General features: G+C 33.1%; 1 protein-coding gene across 3 annotated transcripts in view; it reads left to right on the top strand.

Annotated features, from left to right (window-relative positions):
• Nucleotides 1-16799, top strand: part of LOC131673122 (uncharacterized) — a 974862-nt gene that overhangs the window by 557561 nt on the left and 400502 nt on the right. The window lies entirely within an intron of this gene.

Genomic DNA, 16799 nt, shown 5'->3' with positions numbered 1-16799 from the left:
TCTTTTGTAATAGTCTATTGCAGCCTGATTACAAGAAAAATAGATTGCACCAAATAAACCATCACTTGGCATAGGAAAATTCTCAGGTACTAGGTGAAAGTCCGTAAGTATTCCTAATATAATTAGTTGGATTACTCCCAAAGTAGGAATAGGGTTCAGGCCAACACCTTTTAATGAACATCTTCTTGACTGATCTTGACTGATCGATTTGATTCAAATGTTTTTGAGCTAATCCAATTTTAAGTAGGTTAGTCTCACACCCAGTATCCAACATGATTTTAATTATTTCTCCATTTTCATGTTTAATAGAAATTAAAGGTACTTTCGCGAATAGTCTTTTAATTGTGGGGTCGGGCAGTTGCTCTTTACTTTGTTCAACAGCAGAAATAGCTAATTCATCTTCAGATTCGTTGTTTATTGGAACATAAATATTTTCGTTGAATGTTATGAGTTCTTGTAACATATTATCGTTATATTGTTCAATTTCCTCCTTTTTTATTTCGGGCTTCGCTTCAGAATCAATTTTTAAGATCATCGGAACAGAGTGATTCTGAACCTTGAGTGTGTAATGTTCAAAATCTATAGTAGCTTCGGCGTCCTCAAAGAATAGTGATCCTAAAATACCTTCATAAGGCATCTCAAAGTTATCATCTACTATATGAAATAATGTGTTCGTATCAAAAAGCTTTATTTCTGTTGTTCCTAGAGTTTTCTTTGAGTCGTTTCCGACCACTTTTATAGTCTTTATAGTGTTATAGCCTTTGAACTATCAATTATATTACTACTTGGTATCAATCGTTTTTTTATTAAATTCACTTCGGATCCAGTGTTTAATAAAAAGTGTTCTTCGGATCTAGTTGGTGGGTTTATTATTCTAATTTTTGGGGTGGCTTTTACATCTGATTGTGTAGTTGCATTATATATGGAGCAAACCTTGGCGTTTACGTAATTTTCATCTATTTTAAAACTAATTTGATATTGTCCAATTTTAAGTTTATGGTTCTGATAATCTATTATGGCTTGATTATTTGAGAAGTAACTCGCTCCGAGTATGGCATCTACCGGTATAGAGAAGTCATTAGATACTAAGTGAAATTCGGTTTTATGTTCAAACACGGGAAACCAAGCCACTCCTAAAGTAGGAAAAGCATTTAGGCCTATCCCTTTCAACCAACGACGGTTTGTATCATCAAGATGATGCAAGTGATCATTTATTAGGTTAGCTTTCATTATGTTTACTTCTGAACCAGTGTCTAGCATGATTTTAAATTTAAACAAGTCGTTGAAATTAGTATTCACTACTGGTACTCTTGTAAGGATTTTAGTTTTCTTTAAACTATCGGACCGAAAAGCACCTCGTTCTTCTCATTCTCTTGGCGCAGTTGCGTTAAATCCGTCCTCCGAGCTGCGGTTGCCTGGGAAGACATTCGTTCGTTTCCCGATCGTTGCATATTTCCTATTCTTCTGGAACATTCTGACACCAAATGTCCTCTTCTTTGACAATATTGACACTGCATATTAGATCTATTAGGCGGTTGATTCCGAGGGGTCCTATCTCTGCAATCTTTAGCCATGTGTCCGGTTTTGTCGCAAATTTGACAAATTACATTATTTATGGTGTTCACTCGTGCTTGTAATCGCCAGTCTAAAGCGATATGTCCGGTCCTACCACAGACTTAGTATTTTAGGTGTGATCTACATTCAGTTGCTATACAAGGTGTGTTCAAAAAATATCCGAAATTTTTAAATTTCGCAGGTGTGGAGAGTCCGATTGTCAAAATTTTTTTTTATTGTGTTGGTATACATGCCCCTGAAGTATGATAAAATTTTCAGCTATATTCACTGTTTACTTTGTCTGCGGTAGTCGCTAAGGTTTGACGTGTTTTTATGAGCTCGCCGATTTTCGTTTCTTAAAAGAAATGGATCAAAGAATTTGTATTAAATTTTGCGTAAAAAATGAAATAAAGTGTAACAAAGTGTGCGAAATGTTACAAAAAGCCTATGGTGAGTCTGCTATGAAAAAAACAAGTGTTTACGAGTGGTATAAGCGTTTCGAAGATGGCCACGAAGACGTTGAAGATGACGAACGCACCGGGGTCGACCCAGCACGTCAACAATCGATGAAAATCTGAAAAAAGTGGAAAAAACGGTTCTGAATGATCGACGAATCACAATTAGAGAAGTTGCTGATGAATTTGGCATATCAATTGGCTCATGTCATAACATTTTTTCAAATGTTTTGGGCATGAAACGGGTGGCAGCAAAATTCATTCAAAAACTGCTAAACTTTAACCAAAAAAACAATGACATGAACATCGCTCAGGAGCTGTTAAACGACGATCCAAGTTTGCTTGAAAGGGTCATAACTGGTGATGAAACATGGGTGTACGGTTATGATGTCGAAACCAAAGTACAATCGTTCATCTGGAAGCATTCAACGTCACCAAGAGAGAAAAAAGCACGTCAAGTTCGATCAAATGTGAAGGGTTTTGCTTACAGTTTTCTTTGACTGTAGGGGCGTGGTGCATCATGAGTTCTTATCGCAAGGTCGTACGGTTAATAAGAAGTATTACCTTGAAGTTATGTGACGTTTGCGTGAAGCAATCCGAAAAAAAACGCCCCGATTTATGGAAAAACAATTCATGGCTTTTGCATCACGATAACGCACCTGCTCACTCGTCGTTGCTTGTTCGTAATTTTTTGGCCAAAAACAATACCGTAGTCGTGCCCCAACCTCCATATTCACCAGATATGATTCCGTGTGACTTTTTCCTGTTCCCAAAGTTGAAGAGACCCATGAAAGTCCTTTTTCCTCGATTGAAGAAATAAAGGCCGAATCGCTGAGTGTGCTCAAGGATATACCAAAAAGTGCTTCGAAGATTGGAAAAAACGCTGGCATAAGTGTATTATATCTGGGGGGAATTATTTGAAGGGGACCACATTGATGTAAATAAATAAATAAATATTTTTTTGGAAAAACGATAATTCCGGGTACTTTTTGAACACACCTCGTATGTCCCTTTCGATTACAAATCTGGCACATGGAATTAAATTTATTTCTAGAAAAACAATCCTTATCTTCATGACCCTTCCTATTACAAAGAGAGCATTGTTTCTGGTTTCGCATAAATAAATCGCATTTCAGGGCGTTATGCCCTTTTTGTTGACAAATTTGACATTGATCAAATTTCATCTTTGTCGTTAATTCGGGTTCACGTTCGTTTCTTAAAAGTTTGTGGAGCTCTAATTGATTTTTTATTTTAATAGCTTCCTTTGAAATGGTAAGCATAGTAACTTTAGGAGGTAAGTGTACTCGTATTTCTCTTTTTAATCCTCGTTTATGGCATTCAAATCCGTTTTCATCAATGGTTGCTTTTTTGCAGTTGATTATTCCTCGATGTTTCCTTGTCTTTTGTTTGCTCTTTAATTTTTGCTGTTAAGACACGTATCCTATTTGCGAATGTTCGCACTTTTTCGTGCTCTCTTTGGTATTCGTTACCTAGTTCTCCCAACAATTGATTTACCGTTTGAGGAGGACCAAATATGTCTGTTAGATGGTGTATTAGTTCTGAAACTGTGTTAAAATCAATGCTGATAACCGTATTACGGGCTTCCCTTAATAATTTTCCTTTGATTAATTTCACTAGGTCGGGTTCGCAAGCTTTAGGGAGCATAGACCGGGCTTCCCTGCAACCTTCCATGAATGGTATCCACCGTTCCCGATTTCCGTCAAATGTAGGAACGACTTGTAGCGCGTCTTTTAGGTTTATGATTCTGCCGGCACCTTCGGTTAGTTCAACGGGATGCGGATTCGCGTTTGAGGACGATTTACCGTGGAATGTTGCCATAGTAGGTTTATTTACCGTAAATTCTCTTAACTCTTCAGACTGTTTATTAATATTATTATTACTTAACGAGTCGTCAGTGTGTTGGTTTTTCTTGTTCGAATTTGTAGAAGCGTTTGTTCTATCTAAGTTCTAAGTTTTCTAAATTTGGATAAAGACTTTCACTTTTCGCGATATCAGTTGGGGCGCTTTGGGATTCTCTATATTCGCTTAATCCTCGAAATTCTCCTGAATGCCTTAGTCCTGCAGTATTGCCAATTGTCCAAGCTTATGCTATACTCGCCGCTTGACTACGTGTCAATGGCTTTTTTTATCGTCACCGTTATTTATGAAGAATCACAGAAAAAGATTCTATTATTTAATGGTTGTGTTTTTCGAGTCCTTTTCGGACGAATTTATTTACCCGTGTAGAGAGAATAATTTACCTTTGGCCCTCACCCCACACACCCTTACAGAAAGGTAAAAAACCGGCAGGCGAGTAGGTATTGGCATCTCATTAACATCTACATATTTTTCAGAGTATTGTGAGAGAACGATTTATTGATTTCGTTGACCACTAGGAAGCGCTTACATTGCTTTTTTTACTACTATCTAGTAAACTAATTTCAGTACATTATAAATTCAGTTTCATTGATCTTAAAAGATATATCATTCAGAAGCTGATGATGCTTACTTGTATTTATCCAGTCTATAATTTTCACATTGAATTTTATTGAAGTTGAATTACTTTGTTGTCAATATCAAATATTATTGTAATGTATCAACCCAATTAGATAATATGTGTATAATAAAAAAACCTCAGTGTTAAAAAAAAATATTTCCACACTCAGATAGGACGTTTGGAGTTAAATACAACCGCTTAGCGTTATACTTTATTCGTATATCAAATACGGTTCTATTGGTTGTATATTCTACTCAATTTTTTTTCATTTCTTTAATCGAATAAAATGGTACATTCGTCGAGGTAATAAGTATTTTTAGTTCATCTTGTATTAAAGACTTTAAAGTTTGATAAGACTCGACCTCGTTACAGCTTTTTTGTACTGTAAAAATAACAAACTAGACAGATGAGGATATTCTTTACGTAAATGTTTACCATTACTTCAGAAAAATTGATTAATAACTCGTCGTTGTAATTGCGGCATTTTACAATAAGTTATTGCTGCGAATTTCTCATAAACGAATTCTTACAGTTACCGGGAGTGATTCGATTCTCTTTCAGTAGCAAATCATGTTTACTTGTATTTATCCAGTCCTTAATTGTTATCTTTATTCTAATGAATATTTATATCGCTATTATTTCCTCACTATGTCCAATATGGATGTCAATCCCATGTTTCAAGAGCATTCTTGCTGCATGCATTTATGAAACTGAAATTGTTTTTAAGCTACAATGTATGTGAACGAAATACGATCCTAATAATCCACTTAAGAAAGGTGAATCTGTATTAATCTTAAAATAGAGAAAATTGTGAAATCAATTTTATACAGGCAAGTAGATTTCTCGCACTTAATTTCAAATAGATTAGTGCCCTAAAGTAAAGAACGTTCTGAAATCAATTTTGTACAGGCAAGTAGATAATTCAAACTCAAATTACTAAGCTTTGGATAAATGCCATAAAACTACTCGTCGGGCCCGTGGCTAAGAAAATCAACAACGAACTTATAACTTATTAGGTTATTATATAGTTAGAAATTGTAGTGAGTTAGTTCAAAAAATTAGTGTCGTTAAAAATCGAATGTTTCTTTTTAACTGCATTTATTGGAATCTATAGTGTATTGATTATGTACATTTATTTTACGAGAATACAATCCATTCTTCTTCCGAATTTATTTTGAGTAGCAATCTTTGATTACATCATTAGTTTGATTTAGTTTCACAGATTGGTGTTATGCTATAATGATAGAGACTACTTACAAGTTCCTTATCTAGTTGGTTCTGACAACGATCTAGTTGGAATTGACAATAATAAACTAATCATTCTAAATATATGCTAAAAGAATGAGAGTAATTTTGATCGTCTTGATTTTCTTAGCCACGGGCCCGACGAGTAGTTTTATGGCATTTATCCAAAGCTTAGTAATTTGAGTTTGAATTATTTACTTGCCTGTATAAGATTGATTTCAGAACGTTCTTTACTTTAGGGCACTAATCTATTTGAAATTAATTGCGAGAAATCTACTTGCCTGTAGAAAATTGATTTTACAATTTTCTCTAGTTTAAGATTAATACAGATTCACCTTTCTTAAGTGGATTATTAGGATCGTATTTCGTTCACATACATTGTAGCTTGAAAACAATTTCAGTTTCATAAATGCATGCAGCAAGAATGCTCTTGAAACATGGGATTGACATCCATATTGGACATAGTGAGGAAATAATAGCGATATAAATATTCATTAGAATAAAGATAACAATTAAGGACTGGATAAATACAAGTAAACATGATTTGCTACTTGAAAGAGAATCGAATCACTCCCGGTAACTGTAAGAATTCGTTTATGAGAAGTTCGCAGCAATAACTTATTGTAAAATGCCGCAATTACAACGACGAGTTATTAATCAATTTTTCTGAAGTAATGGTAAACATTTACGTAAAGAATATCCTCATCTGTCTAGTTTGCTATTTTTACAGTACAAAAAAGCTGTAACGAGGTCGAGTCTTATTAAACTTTAAAGTCTTTAATACAAGATGAACTAAAAATACTTATTACCTCGACGAATGTACCATTTTATTCGATTAAAGAAATGAAAAAAAATTGAGTAGAATGTACAACCAATAGAACCGTATTTGATATACGAATAAAGTATAACGCTAGGCGGTTGTATTTAACTCCAAACGTCCTATCTGAGTGTGGAAATATTTTTTTTTAACACTGAGGTTTTTTTATTATACACATATTATCTAATTGGGTTGATGTAATAATATTTGATATTGACAACAAAGTAATTCAACTTCAATAAAATTCAATGTGAAAATTATAGACTGGATAAATACAAGTAAGCATCATCAGCCTCTGAATGATATATCTTTTAAGATCAATGAAACTGAATTTATAATGTACTGAAATTAGTTTACTAGATAGTAGTAAAAAAAGCAATGTAAGCGCTTCCTAGTGGTCAACGAAATCAATAAATCGTTCTCTCACAATACTCTGAAAAATATGTAGATGTTAATGAGATGCCAATACCTACTCGCCTGCCGGTTTTTTACCTTTCTGGAAAGGTGTGTGGGGTGAGGGCCAAAGGATTTCATTCGAGGTACTAAGATTTTGATTCATTACTTCACTGTGGTATCTACGAAAAAAGCGTTATAAAATAATGAATGTTTGAAATTATTTCATATGTTTCGAGGTAACTATCTCACGAAGAATAAATATGTATGCACCTTTAGCACACTTTGGCCACGGTTTTTTTGAACGTATGAATCAGTTACTTTCAACCAGTGATTATCTCGCCTAAGCATATTGTAATAATTACAATTCCTTGGGTCGTTACTCGTATGAAAAATTCCATTAATAACACTGTAGGATCTATTGTTTATTTTCATCTTTGATCTTGGCACATCTTTTATTCTGATATCAGTTCCATGAAATTGTATGATTAATAAGCTTTTAGCGAAGGACAGATCAACTCTTTGATTTATTGTGGACATACAGGGAGTTTCACAGGGTGCTTCTGTTTGCAACCAATTGCCGAGATTAAGATCAACGATTTCCTGTAATGTGTATGTTGTTGAATCATCAGGTGTATGTAGTCGTAATATATAGTTATCGTTTCTTATATTTTCTTCTCGTTTATTACATGAGAAACATTTCATTATTGTACGTAGTTCATGAGTGAAAAATATTTTGAATATTTCAACTTTTTGACACAAGTCTTGTAAAAATGTCGAAGCATCATGTACTATTGGTAACGAATATTCTTGGCTAATGAAATCTCTTAATCCTTTTATATCTGTAGAATCTTTAGTCACGTATTGATTGAAGAAAATTTTTATAATGTCCAAATTTTTCTGCTCCAATAATTTAGATCTTATTTCATTACAATGTAATATACTTTGAATACATACGTTTGCATAGGAAGAGACACTATCTTCATTGGGAAGTCCTCTGAGATTTTCCCAATAACGATCATCAATTGGGTTGTCTTGACCTAACAAGTGTTTTAGTGGCACACTCCATTTATTGTCGCGAACCATAAATTCTTTATTTTGATTTTCATCCGGGATAGGTATCAGTTCTACATGCGATCCAGTAATTGTTCTAATTCTATTATATTCAATCACCGTAAATTCTATTATATTCAATCTTTGGCAAATATACTAGAAGGATCAAAATTTATTAAATGTAATCCCTCTAACTTCGTAACTCTAGATAAAGCTACGTACGTTTGGCCAGCACTAAATATGGCGTTTCCTGCTTCAACAACAGCATTGTCTAAACTCAACCCCTGACTTTTGTGGATTGTAATTCCAAAACTACAACCAATTGGAAATTGCTGCCTAGTTATGAAAACAGTTTTCATAATAATAAATTGATACTCGAGCCTCGATATCGAGTGTTCTTGGCCATTTGCTAGCCGAATATTGACGCAAGTAATATTTTTTGCATCGTCTTTAGAAACTGATATTACCGTACCAATAGTTCCATTCACCAATCCAATAGAAACATCAATATTTCTTCGAATCATAATTTTACATCCAATTTTAATCTTTATCACACGTTCTATTCCGCACTCATTACCTTTATCTTTATCAAGTAAATTATCAACTTTTTTAAGCAAATACTTTGGGCATTTGAAGCAATCATTAGCTACTAAAACAATTTCTTCCGAATCGATTCTACGTAACATAGCATCATTCAAGTTCTTACACATATTTCTAGTAGGTAATAAACAAACAGCATCAGCTGGTAATTTCTCTAGCGATTCACATAATTCATTCATTATTGCTAAGCAATCATCATTCGAAAATTTCAACCTTCTTTTCTCAAGAATTCCAATATCTGATTTGGTCACAATGCCCATTCGAATTCTACTTAGAATTTCAGAATATATTTTATCATTTCTTTGTCTCATATTGATTGTTAATTCATCAAAATCGAAAAGTGACCACAAATCATATGAGCCTACCGCCCCTACGTATTTCAATATTTTTTGTTTCGTTAATTCTACAAAAACAAAGTCTTCATTTACTGCTGGTAGTTGCAACAAATCACCGAAAAGAATAATATTTACTTTGCCAAACCAACCATCTTCAACTTCAGATGTATTATTAATTTGCGTTAATCGCAAATGGATGTACATAAATAAAACGTCAGATACCATCGATATTTCATCAATGATAATCAAATCAACGTCTCTAAGAGACTGTCGTATTCTTTTTAGTGCGGCATTGGAGAGTTCTTTGTACTTTGCTGTTGTCCCGGGCTCCACAGGAATTTGTAAAGCTTTATGGATTGTAAGACCGTTAATGTTATAAGCTGCTATACCCGTTGGTGCCAGTATCAAGGTTTTCTTTTTTCGATGCAATTTGTTTAGGGCAACAATACTTTCAATTATATGATTCTTTCCAGTACCACCTGATCCAAAAATAGCCAATCGCAATGGTTTTGTGTCATTAAATAAACCCTCTTTGGCTTTTGCGAATACTCTGTTTTGATCCGGATTGAATTTATTTATATTATCTTCAAGCGCATCAGTAGTCATCACAACTTTATCAGCAGCATCTTCAAATTCTTTCATAGCTTGTTCTATTTCCACAGGAACACATCCATCAGGTAAATCTCCTTGGGGCGAACTATCTTCATTATTCTGAATCATTTGTTTTTCAATAAGTTTTGCCATATTGTCTATCGCTTCTCGAATGGTTTCAGATTTATCGTGATATTGCATAGCTTCTGCCAAGGTATCTTTTATTTTAATAAAATGTTCAAAATAAGTAGATTCTGATCCTTTCAGTTGATCAAAAATTCTCCAAGGTAAGAAAAGCAATAACAATGAATGATAATATTCTTCTGGTTGTGTTATTGGATTATGATTACAATGGTTTATCAAATATGGGTTATTTCTTTTAACGCAATATAAATCTTCACCTATTTTATAAAACTCGCAATTAATTTTCGGTTTCGATTTCTTTCCATCAAACCATCTTGCAAAATCATACAAATAAAGGTTTTCTAATTTTTTAGGACGAATTGGATAATAAGTATCGATGAAATGATTATAAAAAACTTCTGTAGAATCAGGAGCTAGTTGCTTGATTTCTGCAAAAGATCTAAGCCTTCTACTTCGAACAATATTTGTATTTAACCATCGGAACATAGTATCTTTATCAGTAGCGTGGAGATGGTGTCCTAAAAGTGTATCAGCAGCTTCAATTGCTCCACATTCTCTATGATTTAAGCTTCGCAGCCCAATAGACCATAAGCGACTGCATAATGATTTATTATTTTTCATTTCAGTTAAGTCGAAATCAATCGTACTTTTTTCCCCTTTTGTACCATAAGAACAGACGTACCTCGTAAGAAGATAAGATGACTCACCAATATACTGAGCATCCATATTACCTTCCCAGATTGCTAATAAATTTGGCATATAATCATTAATATTTTGTTCTTCCAAGTTTCTAGGTAGATCATAAAATCTACTTTTATTTTTAAGTTTTTGTCTATTTGCTATAGCCAACATCTACATTTTTCAAGATTAATTCTTTTGTGACTGGTCGTGAAAACCCAAAACGACAAGCACTTATAAAACCACATTTTGTTTTTTTCTTCCTCATACAGTAATTGTTGTGCTTATGTTACTGATAAGCCATTACTCGTCTATAAAGTTCAGGCGATATGCGTTTATCTGGTATACGACAAGTAATATATTTCAGAATAAAGTCCTTAACTTCTTCATTCGAAGACTTTCCAAATATTGGCGCGTCTTGAATCCAAAATATACAATGAAAATGTGGAAGTCCTCTACCTTGATATTCACGCACATAATAATGATGTAAGACCTTTCCTATTGGGTTTGAGGAAGAGTAAATATAATGCATCATTGCTTTAAATCTGTTATCAATAAATCTAGCAGCAGAAACCGGATCAGCAGCTATTAACTCACTATTTAATTTACCGCTCCAACCATTCACTTTACGAATGTATTCCCCAGCTTCCGACCACATCCATTCAGCAGGACTGAACGTGATAAAAAATGTTGCTGGTCCGTACTCTCTCATCATGCAGTTTTATTCATTTCTTGGTTGTTTCCAATATGCTTCCGTACCTCTCAGACGTGAAAAAATACTGTTGATGTTTGATTCAAGATTGTCATCTTTTTTCAAGTTTTGTAAATCCGCAGCTGTCCATTTATAATGTGGATTAACAATGTTCAATTTATGGAATACTCCTGCAGCAATTTGTCTACGATTATGATTATATAATAAATAAAAAAGATACTGTTTGTTTAATCGAAATCGCGAATTTTTCGAAGTTAATTTGCTTTTAATGAAATCAGATTCTCTCAAACGAAAATCTCTTTCTTCATACATTCCATGCCTCCCGGTTGGAAACAAGTCGGGAAAACACATAAGATCTAACGTTTCTTCTCGTGCATCTATAGCGGTAGCGTAAACATTCAACATTTGATATAATGTTATGTCATCGATATTTTTCGATTCATTATGTAAAGGATAAATTGTAAATTGATTATAAAAACTGTCAGACGCAGATTTTTGAGTTAATAGTGCTTGCGGGTTTTTTGAAATATTTTCATCACTTTTTTTATCCTTATTTGAACAATCATTGTTCATTTCATTTTCTATATCGTGAGCAATTGAATGATTGATCACTTCTTTATTCTCATCGTCATGTCCTTCAATGGAGCAATCATTATTTTTTTCCTTTTTCACATTATCTACATTTGAATCATCAATGATACTTTTATTCTCATCAGCAACCCTACAGTCTTGCAGATCATCCAACAAATTCAATGGATTTTCAGGAATAATTATATTCTCATATAAAAGATTGTTTGATTTGAGCCAATGTAAAGATTTCCATATTTTTTTAACGTCAACATAATCTTCCCACATAACTTTATTTTTGGTTGGATTACCTCTCACTAATACGTACACGTCTTGATCTTTCATTAAAGCATCCGCTGTAGGGCATATTTTTTTTAAAGTTTCTTCAATTGGAAGGGGTAAATGAAATGTTCCACCCACAACTTTATCGATTTTAACATAATGTGGTAATTGTTTGTTCATAACAGTATCCTTTTTTACAACTGTCTGAAATGCTTTTGCTCGCTGAATCAATATTTTTTCATAATCGTTGAGAACAACTATTTCAGTCGGAACTTCTTCACTGGACATTTTATTCAAAGTACAATTAGAAGGTACACAATTTTTATCAAAATTGATTTTGCAATTACTACAGATAAAAGCACTTGCAATAGTGATGGGGTCATGTACTTGCAAGAATTTGTTCCAATGTTCTTTGCTCTGTATTTCGAATGAAGGATCTTTAGCATTCTCTTTGTCTTCAACTTTTTTCGAAAACTCTTCAGCATCGTCTTCTTCGTCATCAACATATTTAACAGGTTTCCTATCTCGTAAATTGTACGATTTATTTTCAACTTTCAGGTCGTCTGCACATTTCTGTGCAGACGTCATATCTCTTAAACAGCAAAGTCGTTCACATGAAATACATGGAATACAAGGAGGATCCCTATCAATTTTCTGATACCCAATAATACTGTTTTTATATTTATCTTTGATTTTGACTTCGTCTAAACATATCACGTCATCTGGGCAATGAAATTTAGTGCGTGAGTAATTGAATGACTTTGCTATATTTCTTAATTCAGTTATATCATGTGCATTTAGTGCGTCATCAATTTGAGAAATTGTGCGATAACCAGCTTTTATTTTATAAATTTATCGTTTTATTTTTTGCAGTTGAGGATAATGGGCCGATAAACAACTCAACTTTAAAAACATTGATTTGCACGAAAGTGGTTGGTCATAACAAACTTTTGGATGCCCCATTTTTTTGGATTTCGTGATTCACAATAACACATATCGATATTTGGATAAAATTGGGAACCGTCAGTATACGAAACATTTAGAATGGCTTTGAATAAATCTGCCAGTATTTGTAATATATCTGGGTCAAGTGTTTTGCAATTTTCATCACAAAACCACGTAGTTAATGATTGTAACGGAAGAACATTTATCGCCTGACCTTTTGTATGAACAACAATACTTTTCAAATTTTTAAATGCATCTTTGAAATTGTATGATGTTTCTGCGAAATAAGCTTCCGATTTGGAACAATGTTTTGCTAATCCACATAAAGCAGTTGCAGCAAATACTTCATTACCACTTATCGGTTCTTTACCCAAGCGAGCCAAAGAAACTTTAACATCATTTTTACACTTTCTGATTAATGTTTTAACGTGTTCGATTGCCCGATCTCTAGCATAAATGACTTCAGTGACAATTTGTTCGGCCTCTATTAATGCCGATAATGAAGGGCAATTGATATTTTGTACAACACTGTTTATGTAATATTCTTTGGATTGTAAAAGGTATCGAGTGCTACGACGCATAGTGACCTTTTTAGATTTCCGTCTGATTTGTGGTGTTCGAAGCCTACACCTTTTCCGATTTTCTAAAATGGAAGGCTTTTTTGAAAAACAATACATTTTTTTTTTATCCTTACATCATAAGCTATTTGCTTGTATTGCAAATATCTCAAGGAATCTATTGTACGCTTTATTTTTTCATAATAACTTTTGCTGGTTTTTCTTTTTGTTCGTGAAGATTCATTAACTGTCGATTTTTGCAAATTCTTTTTCAGTCGATACTGAATTTTACGTCTCTGAGAAATGTCTTCTCTATGAGATTGATAATACTTTTGAGACTTATTTGCGAATGATTTTTGACTAACTTTGATTTTTGTTTCTGATTTTAAAGTTGCATGACATGTTGACTTTTGCCATTTCGTTTTTAATTGATACTGAATTTTACGTCTCTCCGAAATTTTTTGCTTATGGGATTCATAATAGTTTCGAGACCTTTCTGCGGATAATTCTTGACTACGTTTTTGCGATGGTTGATTTGAAATTTGGGTTGGGGCGGTGTTAATAAAGCATTGAGAATCATTCATGTCAATAATATACGAATTAACCATGCTCTCACTTGTTATATTATCAAAACCATCCGATTCTAACGAGAGAGATTGTTCAGGATAGATTTGCGAATTCGAACTCCCAAGTTCTTCAAAGATAGAATCTAATTGAAACAATACTGCTGGTGCAGTATTGGCCATAGTAAGATCCAAAGAATAAATTTGTTGACTAGCATCGTTATTTTCTACAATTTCATTTCCCTTAATACGTGAGCCATTGAAAGGTTCACCAGAAATTGCTGTACTTGGTGAGATAAATCTTTCAAGGAAAATAACATATGGATTGGTTTCTTGTTGACACTTGAGGAAAGATTGCACTTGGATTTGGTCAACGAATACCCATTGATCCGACTCATGAAGTATGTTAGTGTAATGACCACACTGAATAGGCCAAAGGCTAGGACCGTGATGCAAAATTGCACTTTTAACTTGATACGTTTCTCCAGAGATAGATATAATTTCGTCTACTAAGGAGGGTAATTGGAAATTTGTTTTTTTTCGGCGTTGGCCATCAGGTTCATTTTCATACATCAGGATTTGTACAATTAACACATCATTTACACCATTAATAAAATTTCTTATGTGATTCAATTTACCGTATTGGCAAAATGTATCTCCCTCAATCCATTCATACAAATTATCGTTGATAATTTCTTGCAAATTATTGTAATTTGTATTTTTTTTAAGTAATAATGGAAATACGAAATTGGACGTTTCATTGTCCTTGTAAAGTTTATCACAATGTGTACAGCCTACCTGTCGATCGATATCGAAGTAAAGACTGGATTGTAGATTTTCAGATTTCAAACAAAATTGTGTAATAAACTCTGCTGGATCTTGCTCTTTGTTTTGAATGAATTTATGACCAGCAAACATTTTCACTATTATTATTGTCAACTTCCTACCAGATGCATATGTCTGAAAGCTTTCTTGCAGTATATCCTTTTTTAATTCATTTAAAAATTTTAATCTTATTGAAGGACAATGAAATAAACTTTGTAAGCTTGACGTTGCATAAGTATCGTTATCATTGCTTTCAATAATATGAATTTTCCATGAATTAATAAAATCTGAAATAACATGCTGGATTGTGTTTGCATTTCTTTTATGTTGCAATTTCGAAAGTTTAATGTTTTTCTGATTTAAACGGTCGGTAGATATTTCATCAATACCTAATAAACTATTGAACTAGTCATTACGAAACACTTCATCAAATTTTCGTTTATTCGTAGAGGATTTTTTTCTTGGCACGTTTTGATTGTAATTATTTGTAGAATACATGATTTCAGTCGGCTTATTTTTAATTGCATTGCTTAAAACTGATTCTGTAGAAACCTGTTTATCTGCAATATCATTATCAGTAACAGTGATATTGTTCGTTAAGTTATTTTTATTGAAAGCAACGTTATTATTCGTAATTATATTAATATTTTTATTTGTAATTGAAAGTTTATGTTTTGGTTTGTTGGAAATTTCCATATCGATTACCGATATGGAATCGATACCGTTTGCGCGGTAGAACAACATTTTCCAGAAAAACAAGATAGTAAGTACCGTCAGTATTTGGAAGCTGATTACTCGTTGAAATATGTGAATCATTAGCGATTACCCAATGGTTTGATTGACGAAGAATGCCAGTGTAATGACCAGATTCAATACTAAAACCATGATGTATTATTGCACTTTTTACTCTGTATGTTTTTTCAGAGATGCTAATTGTTTCGTTTTCGAATGGAGTTAGTTGAAAGTCTGTTATTTTCTGACGTCTTCCGTTTGAATCAAATTTGTATATCAGTAATTGAAGAACTAAAATGTCGTTTTCAGTTGTAATTGAATTTTTCATACGCAATAAGCGACCACATGGTGTTTTACATTCTGCTTCTGTTTTGGTCCATTGTTCTAAATTGTTATTAATAATTTCCTGCAAACTTACAGTTTTTTTATTTTGCGGGATCGATAACGGTAATGTACAATTGAACTTTGCAGATGTGCTATTTCTGTAACCGCAAGCAATACAGTCAACTTTTGTAATGATATCAAAACTAATACTAGATTGTAAATATGTGCAATTGCGACAAGCGATGTAACGTCTTCAGCTAATTCATCAAACTTTCTTTCATTTTGATTGGATTTCGAATGGTATTGCATATCGATACTAAGATTGGATAATGAGTTGACGCATTGATTATTATTTCCACTTTGCTTATTTTGAGAATCGGTGACTTTTGATAATATTGACCTAATTGGGAATTTCACAACGAATTTTGATTTTGGTTTTTTAATGTCAATGCTATTCAATTTTATTTTCGAGTCATTTATTTTTCTGTCAGTTATTTCTACAATTGATATCGGATCATTTTTCGAAAATTCTATATTATTGTTACAATCGTCCACATCATTATTAACTCCACAATGACTATTATTTACAAGTTGTTCATCATTAAAATCGTTGATTTTTGATATCATTGCACTTGATCTAGTTGGAAATTTCAAAACGAATTTTGATTGTGGTTTTTGTATGCCCACCGTTTCTAATTCGTTTATCGAGTCTAAAGTTTTTCTTTCAGTTATTTCTACAGCAGATATCATATCATTTTTTTGGATTTCTGTACTATTATTACCATTAGTGATTTTTAGGATATCAGAAGATTGAATTGGAAAGATTTTAACAGACTTGAGATTCGATTTGTCATTATCAATGCTATTCAGTTTCTCTGTGGACTCGTAAATATTATTATCACTTTTTTTAGCAGTTGGGTCACTAATTTT

The sequence above is a fragment of the Phymastichus coffea genome, unplaced genomic scaffold (genome assembly GCF_024137745.1).
Source record: "Phymastichus coffea isolate CEN01 unplaced genomic scaffold, Cenicafe_Pcof_1.1 PCOF00013, whole genome shotgun sequence".
Classification (NCBI taxonomy): domain Eukaryota; kingdom Metazoa; phylum Arthropoda; class Insecta; order Hymenoptera; family Eulophidae; genus Phymastichus; species Phymastichus coffea.
Note: the sequence above shows the minus strand (reverse complement) of the source record. Positions and strands in the feature narration are given on the sequence as shown.